This window comes from Anomaloglossus baeobatrachus, chromosome 6 (assembly GCF_048569485.1).
Source record: "Anomaloglossus baeobatrachus isolate aAnoBae1 chromosome 6, aAnoBae1.hap1, whole genome shotgun sequence".
Lineage (NCBI taxonomy): Eukaryota > Metazoa > Chordata > Amphibia > Anura > Aromobatidae > Anomaloglossus > Anomaloglossus baeobatrachus.
Window position 1 is genome coordinate 264,834,955 of NC_134358.1, and position 8,805 is coordinate 264,843,759.

Genomic DNA, 8,805 nt, shown 5'->3' on the forward strand with positions numbered 1-8,805 from the left:
CGCTGCCGTTGAAAAAGCAGCAAAAAAGCAACGTGGGCACAAAGCCTAAAAGAGGGAGAGCCAGCACTGTTTGAGAATGGCATGCAAAAAATAAAAAGTGTAAATTCACGAATTATTCTAACTGTACTATAATGCAAAATGAGATTTTTAGCAATCAATTTTTTGAGCGACCTCTGCCATGTCACGGCAAATCTCAATAGGGGAGTCCTACTCTATATTTTATATTTTCATTGTACCATGCGACCTCCTAATTACATTAAAAGCAGAACCATATTGAAGTAACACATGTACTGTACCTGTAACATTTCAGAACCGCTTCCATGTTGCAAAGACAGGCAGCTGTGAATAAAGGCAGCCCAGGTCCCAGCATGTGCAGCAGATGCCACACACACCAGGACAATGTCAGAACTGGCCCTCACAGTGCCTAACCAGCAGCCATGAATGAAAGTGGAGCAGACCCAATTAAATGGCGCTTAATTAACAATGCCGGTGGAAAAGGGTGAGGTGGCTGAGTGTGAACAGGCACCAAAGTTAATTTTGATAGACGCAAAAGGAATATGCAAACCAAAAGCAGGCGTGCTTGGCATGGTGGGGGTCAGCCACCAAACCAATAAGTAGCAAAAAAAGAGGGAGAGCCAGCACTGCTTGAAAATGGCATGCAACAATTAAAAGTGTAAATTGACATATTAATTCCAACTGTACTATAATACAAAATGAGATGTTTAGCAAATAATTGTTATCTGTTACTCTGTAATGTCTCATATTGTCTGTACATGTCCCTTCTAAATTGTAAAGTGGTGCGAAATATTTTGGCACATCTGTATATAAATAAACATGACTTTTATTATTGTATTATTTGATCAAAAAATGCTAATAAAAAACCTTGCCTTTTTAATCTTTACTCAGAGGTGTATCTAGGCTTTCTGTGACAAGAAATATGTTTGGCGCCCCCCCACCCAGTTTGGGTAGTCATCATGTGACTGCTCATTATTTGCAAAATGAATTACATACAGATGGGTTTCTCTTCCTACTTCTCTCAATGTTCAATAAAAAACAGAGAAGTAGAAAGAGGAGCTATTTGTCACATGACTAAATATGAACATTACATGTGAGTCGAGCGTCAATGTGATGACTGCAGGAACCAGAATGCAGAGCTGAATCCTGACTGAGCTGCTAGGATTGGGCAACACTGCTTAATTTTCTAATTAAAGGGGTTGTCCAGGTTTATAGTGAAAGTCTTCAGTCACTCTAAGTGACTGCAGACTTCTGAATTCTCACAACGCATGCTCTGTACACTTAGAATTCTCCTATGCAGGAGGCAAGAGTGAATGGTCATGTGAGCACAAGTATGCTGGGTACTGCACATCAGCCTTATTGACTTGAATAGGAGTGGATGTGCAGTACCCAGCCACAGCCATTATCAGGAAACGGAGCTGATCCGGATTTGAGCATTTCTGGCTACCTGCTGCTGCCAGTACCTGGAACAGCTGATTGGCTGGAAGGCCAGACCCCGTTCAATCAGACATTGATGACCTATCCTAAGGATAGGTCATCAATGTTAAAGTAATGAACAACCTATTTAATATAGAAACGAATAACACAGTCTTACAAGTTATGAATTCTTACTTGTATACAGGATAAAAACTAATCACACCACAGGCATACAATCACCAGAGCCATCAGAGGTACTGAAATACATAACTACAACCCCAGCATTACAAAAACAAAAAAGCACAACTACCAGCAGAAAAGAAATTCATCATCAGAACCCTCAGCAGTACAGAAATTCACCACCAAAAACCACCAGCAGTACAGAAATTACAAAACTGAACCACCAGAAATTCCCCACAAGTGCCACCAGCAGTACAGAAATTCTTCGCCAAAACCATCGGCAGTACAGAAATTCATTATCAAAACTACGGGAATTACAGAAATTCCTCACCATAACCACCAGCAGTACAAAAAAAATACATCCATATAACTCCATTATGACAGATACACAGCTTTAAATCCTTCATCAATATAGAAAAGCATCACCAGAACCACCATCAGTACATCAATTGTAATGTCAGGTTACTCCCATAAACATTTGTATTGCATGAGCCTACAACCTCCAGTGCATCCTTAACAAGAACAGATACTGGGAGTTATCAGTTATCAGACTGCGGATTAAACAGGAACCACAGTACTGATGAGAAATAGTCAATATCATAAATAATCATTTACATCCAGGTACCTTATAGATGACGTTGTCTCTGATTTGAGTCATTCTTTTTCTTTTCTTTATCTTGGTCAAACACCATGATGAATTTTCACATTCACAGCTCATCTCTGCAGACTTCCATCTTCTCTGGTTTTCAGCAGTACATCTTGGCACGATACCCTTAAAAATAGCAGAATTATTGTAATACTCCTATATAAAAATATGTGCCCTATGTTGTGCTCCTGAATAAATAATTATCCCTTACTCTGTTCTCTGCACAAAATATGAGGCGCACACACTGTCCCTCTAAATGTGCAGTGCATGCCCTCCACACTGCCAACTCCTTTCTATACTGAGAACCCTCTTCACACTGTCCTCTACACTGTGTCCCCACTATATTGCCCAATCTTTATTCTGTGCCCCCTCATCACACACCCCTTCTCACTATGGCCTCACACTGTCCCTCTTCCCATGCTGCCCCCTCTCCAAACCTCCCCACTACCCAGTCTCTATTTTGTGCCCCTCACATTTATTTCATCTCATACTGTTTCTTCACTACCTCCCCACTCATTCACCTCATTCCCCATATTGTGTCTGCACCCATTCTGCCAGCTTTCTCCCCATACCATGTACTCTAAATTACTCCCTCGCTCACATACAGTACTAAAATTCCCCATATTGTGTCCTCAAAATTTCTTTCCCCTGTTTAGTCTCCATACTGTATTCATATGCATTCCCCCCTGCTTCTCAGCTTCTCATACTATGTCTGTATATATTCCCCCTTCACCTTCTCTCCCCATGCTGTCTGTATACATTCCTTCTTTCTTCCCATATTGTGTCTAAATACATCCCCCCCTCCCCACCGACTCTCGCCATACAGTGTGGCCATATATATATTCTCCTTTCTCATCCTCTTTCTGTATACTGTGGCCACATACACTGTACCTTCCTCCCCTTACCCTCTCCCCCCATATTGTGTCTCTATATACTTCCCACACTAGAAAATTATGGAGGGCACCCATTTCACCCCAGGGATCACCTCGGCACAAAAAACATGAGACTTGCAGGAAAAAGTTGTGCCAAAAATGAGAGCTCACCATGTAAGTAGTGCATATACCAAATTTTATTACAGCAGTCAAAAAATACAAAAACTGTACCAGACACAAATTAAAAACATAAAAAAACATGTATAGACTGCTAATGGTCTGAACACTCTCTATATATAAAAATGCAACAATGACATCACCAAAATAACAGCTGGAAAAATTAATAATAGCATGATACACAATAGAAAATAGAAAAAAACTACGATGCTGAACAGTGACAGCAAATGTAGTATGAGAACACACCAAACCCTAGAAATCACTGCGCTGGATCAGGTAAACCGTGCCATACGCCCCAATTAGCAATGAAGTCTGAAATAAAACCCAAAACGCGATATAGTAAGATTCATGCCATAGATACTGTGACAATTGTGTAGTTTGTAAGACTGAATAGCACTAGGAACACATGGCTCTAACTGAAGATAGAGCCAAAGGAATTAGAAAAAAACAATAAAACAAACAATAACCTGCACAATAACCAAGACAAGCTGTGGAAATAGCACAAGCGGCTGGTGAATGGGGCAGAAATAGTCCCAGCCCCACTCGTATCTGCCTTATTCTTGCCCTGGAGAAAGCCACTTTTGTGGCGATATGTGTGGCACTGAGACTGCTTCTGCCCCTAAATTTTTTTAATTATTTTTGTAGCAACATATGTATTATTGTCCAATTAGGAAGGTTAATTTGGTGCATTGTGTGTCCACAAGGTTTATATATCTTTATTCCTATCTTTTTACTATTGACTCTAAAAATATTACCTTTATTTTGGCGGGCTCTGTTAAAGAGATCACATTTATTTTATGTATTTCTTAGTACATGTGGTGTTTTAAAATGTTTTCATTATTGGAGAATGTTTTAGAGCTTATCAATAAAAATTATGATTATTCAGTATTGTGCACCCTTTTTTTGTTTCAGTCTGATACATTTATGGTTAAGCTTTACTACACCCCAGCAGCAATCGCTAATCATATTGATTAGTGTCCATCTACTTCTGTAAATTGTATGCTCAATCCTTTTTATATCACATGAATATAATATACATCTCACAAGATTAAAAACAAACAAAAGAAGAAAACTACTAAAAACAATGTGGGCAGATACTAACCCTGACCTAAGATAAGGTCCTCACCATAGAATAAATATAATACATGTACTATCACAGAATATTCCAAGGCAGTATATGTGACATATATAAACACAAAGAAAAAACTGTAAATAAAACAAATGCAATTTCAAGTGCATAAAGTGCAACATAATAATGAGACAGTGTCACAAGCTAACAAACAAAACAAAGAAATATGCAAAATACCAAGTAATAATGTGATATCCAAGGACTAATAAAAGTCTACCTTAAGGGTACTTTACACGCTGCGACCTCGCTAGCGATCTCGTTAGCGATGTGAAATTCTACATCGCATGTGCAATCTTTTGAGATCGCACATAGGTTATTTTACGCATGTGCGATCTCGAAAGATCGCACTTGCGATGTAGAATTTCACATCGCTAACGAGATCGCTAACGAGGTCGCAGTGTGTAAAGTACCCTTTAGATGAGTCAAGAAAAATATGAGTTGTCACCGCATTGTTTTGCTAAAATTAGAGGAAAGAATAAGTCAAGAAAGTGCAGTGATCTACAATGGCCAACATGTATGGCTGCCAATTCAATATCATCAGGTATTGAATGTGAGGTTATAGTACATAATCAGTACATATGCACCCTGAAAATGTAGTTATGGCTCAACAATCTAAATATGTACCTTAGTGCTTGAGTAATAGTACATAGAGAGAAAGTATGCAAACCTCCGTGTTTTCAATTGCCATTTAGGAGTACATGGAAGCAAACTAATGCTATTTGGCTCATGAGCTAGAGAAAGTATCTATATAACACTTGTATGGTTTATGTGTCATGAAACCTAAACAATGTAGAGAATGTAAAAAACAATATACACTGTAAGTCACTGCAACACAATTCCCTTTAAACATTTATGATAGGAAGAACTTTGTTTCTCTGAGCTAAGTATCTAAGCAATTATTATTATTATTATTATTATTACGTCTTTTATTCCATGGCGCCTTACATGTGGAAAGTGGTATAAATAGTAGGGACAAGTACAATAATCATAAACAAACAAGGCACAGACTGGTACATTAGTAGAGAGGACCCTGCTCGCGAGGGCTCAAAGTCTACAAGGGATAAGTGAGAATACAGTAGGTGAGGGTAGAGATGGTCATGCGGCGCTATATCAGACTGAGGGTTACTGCAGGTTGGATGCTTGTTGGAAGAGGTGAGTCTTCCGGTTCCTTTTGAAGCTTGTCAAGGTAGGCGAGAATCTGATATGTTGTGGAAGAACATTCCAGAGTATGTGGGATGCAGGAGAGAAATCTTGGATTTGATGGTTTGAAGAGGAGAAGAGAGGGGAGTAGAGAAGGAGATCTTGTGAGGATTGAAGGTTACGTGAGGGTAAGTACTGGGAGACTAAGTCACAGATGTAGGGAGGGTACAGGTTGTTAATGGCTTTGTAGGTCATGGTTAGTGTTTTGAACAGGAGTCGTTGAGCAATGGGAAGGCAGTGAAGGGATTGGCAGAGAGGAGAAGTCGGTGAGTAGTGAGCGGACAGGTGGATTAGTCGGGCAGTATAGTTTAGAATAGATTGTAGGGGTGCAAGACTGTTAGAAGGAAGGCCATAGAGCAGGAGATTGCAATAGTCCAGACAGGAGATAATAAGGGCATGCACTAGTTTTTTTTCTGCTTCTTGGGAAGGAATGTACGAATCCAGGAAATATTTTTGAGTTGGAGGTGGCAGGAGGTGAAGAGACCTTAAATGTGTGGCTTAAAAGAGAGATCAAAGTCTAGAGTTACTCCCAGGCAGCGAGCACGTGGGACTAGGGAAAGTAAGCAGCAATTGACATTGATGAATAGGTCCGATGGAGGTGTTGAGTGAGGAGGAGGAAAGATAATGAAGTCTGTTTTGTCCATGTACAGTATAAAACAGCATTTGACGTAATACCATATCATTCAATTAAGACAAAACAATAAACCTAATTTTCAGATTTTTAAGAGCATATCAAAAAAGTCGGTGACAGAGAAATGATGACAGTAATGATATACTACATTATTGCAACAACACCCACAAGGCCCAACAGTGGAGCAGTGCACTCTCTTAAAAGTGAAACTATCATCTAAAAAATGGTATTAACCTGCAGATTAATAGTGTTTTGAAGCTTCCCGCACTGAGAAACCCACTGCTGAGGGGAAATTACCTTCAGGTCTCTTGGCAGCCTAGAGCTTTTAGTTGTAGAGGTGGCCTCTAATTCTGAGCTATCTGTCAGTTCCAAAGGTGTGGTTACAGCCGCCACTCACTGTGTACTGAGCAATGACTGAAGCCATGTCATCCGTTACCCTATGCCTGAAAGCATATGGCTGCCAGGAGCAATAAAGTTAGTTTCCTCCTGGCAGCAGGGGCTCTCTGTGGTCAGGTAGCTTCAAAAATAACCAGCAAATATACCCCATATCTGCAGGCTAATAGAGTTTTATTTCATGATAGGTTCCCCTTAACTTATTCTCCCTCTTGTTTTGAAAATTCCTGCAATGTGAAATATATGTTTCAATATTTCTTTACTCCCTTACATTAGACTTTCATATTAGTTACTGAATAACAGAATAATTCATTTTTTCCACATTTATTCATTCTATTTTTTGCCTTGTGACAGTGTCTCATTATTGTATTGCACTTTATGCATTTGACACCTTGTATTTGAGCTATCTGCGATCATTTTTACCTTGTATTATTTATTTGTCATATTCAGCCTTAGGGAGTTGTGTAATTTCACATGTATTATAGAGAGCACTTTACTAAAGGTCAATGCTACTATCCACCCACATTATTTTATGTGGTATTGTGTATATTTTTATTATTTTTAATCACATGGTATGTTTTCTTCATGTGTTATCATAAATATTGAGTTTTATTGGGAATGTTTGGAGATGTACATAATTTCCTGTGTTTCCTATATATAGAGTAGCATTTTACTTTATGATATATCTATAGCACCATATATTTTAATGTTAAGCAGTACCCACTTTAAAAATGATAGAGTTGTAACCTTTAGCTACCACTTTGGATATACACATAAGTTATTGAAAGACTTTTATCATTTTGTAAGAAAATGGAAAGAACAACTGCAACTAATCATTTCTTGCTGAATATTGAGAGAAATACATTTTTTTTTACAATTTATGAAGCTTTGGGTGCGGAATTTTATGGCAAGTTAAGCCTCAGTTTCCTGGGTAATGTTTTAAGGTTCAGAAACATTTTAATTATGTTTTTCTTTAAACAACGTCACCGTTTTTCTTATTTTAGGGGGGATTTGTAACATAGGGTTAATGCAATGTATAAGGGTATGATGGCAGCTTTTAATCTTCCATATTTTTTGTGTTTCATTAAACTATTTTATAGATTAATTTCAGTTCTACTGAGGGACTCGAAAATTAAATCTTCTGATTATTTGTACAATGTACTGCAATGCTGCAGAATAACAGTGTATTAGACATTTCACTTCATTTCACATTGGCCATAGCATACCATACAGTGACTCCTAACTGCTGTGGCTTTTATTAGAAATAATATTGTGATTAGAGATGGGCGGACTCACAGAAAGCCGGGACAGGCACGTCCCTGCTAATTTTTCTTTAAAATCCAGTTCCGGCCCGGAATCCGATACCCTTTTAAGTCTATGCGAACTAGAATCCGGCAATTAAAAATGCTTGTGGAAGGGATGGGGGGATAGGAGCGCACGCAATGTACTCACCGAAACTCTGTGTCATGGCGGGCCACTACTTCCAGGTCACGCATTCACTTCTGGGGCTGCGTGCGTCTAGATTGTGCACTAAAAATAAAGGTATATGCTAGAATGTAGGGGCTTCTTCCAGGTATGACATAATTTGTCACGTGATGGGGGCATGTTCAAAATGCAGAATAAACATTCTTTTTCTAAGTCCATGTGGGCATGGAGTAATAGTAGCGGTGGTCTGGGGGTAAGGCCTAGATGGGGGGGAGAGGGATGAGCAGATCTCTGCACTCGTGATGATGTGTCCTCATCTGCTCATCCTGAGCCTCCTGCTTCAAGAAACATGATTCTGACCACAGGCAGTGCCTGTCATTCGATGCAGGCAGACGCTGGTACACAGACTGGGGGCAGGTCTGACTGCAACTAATCACAGATACCAGGACGGCCAAGATGGCCAGTGGGCGGAGAAAGCAGGGAAAGCAGTGCATATGTATGAGCAATGATAAGTGGTCCATGGAGGCGGCAGGAGCAGTGTGACAGCCCCGTGATTGCAGTGTACAGCCATGCCGGAGCCTCGGTAAGTATGAAGCACTTGCTTCATTCTTATTTTCTTTATTTTTTCTTTATTTTTTTTCATTTCTCAAGTGACGGATCAGGATCAAACACCCAAAATTCTGGTGCCGGGTTCAGCACCTTTTAAAGCGAGCGGATCGGA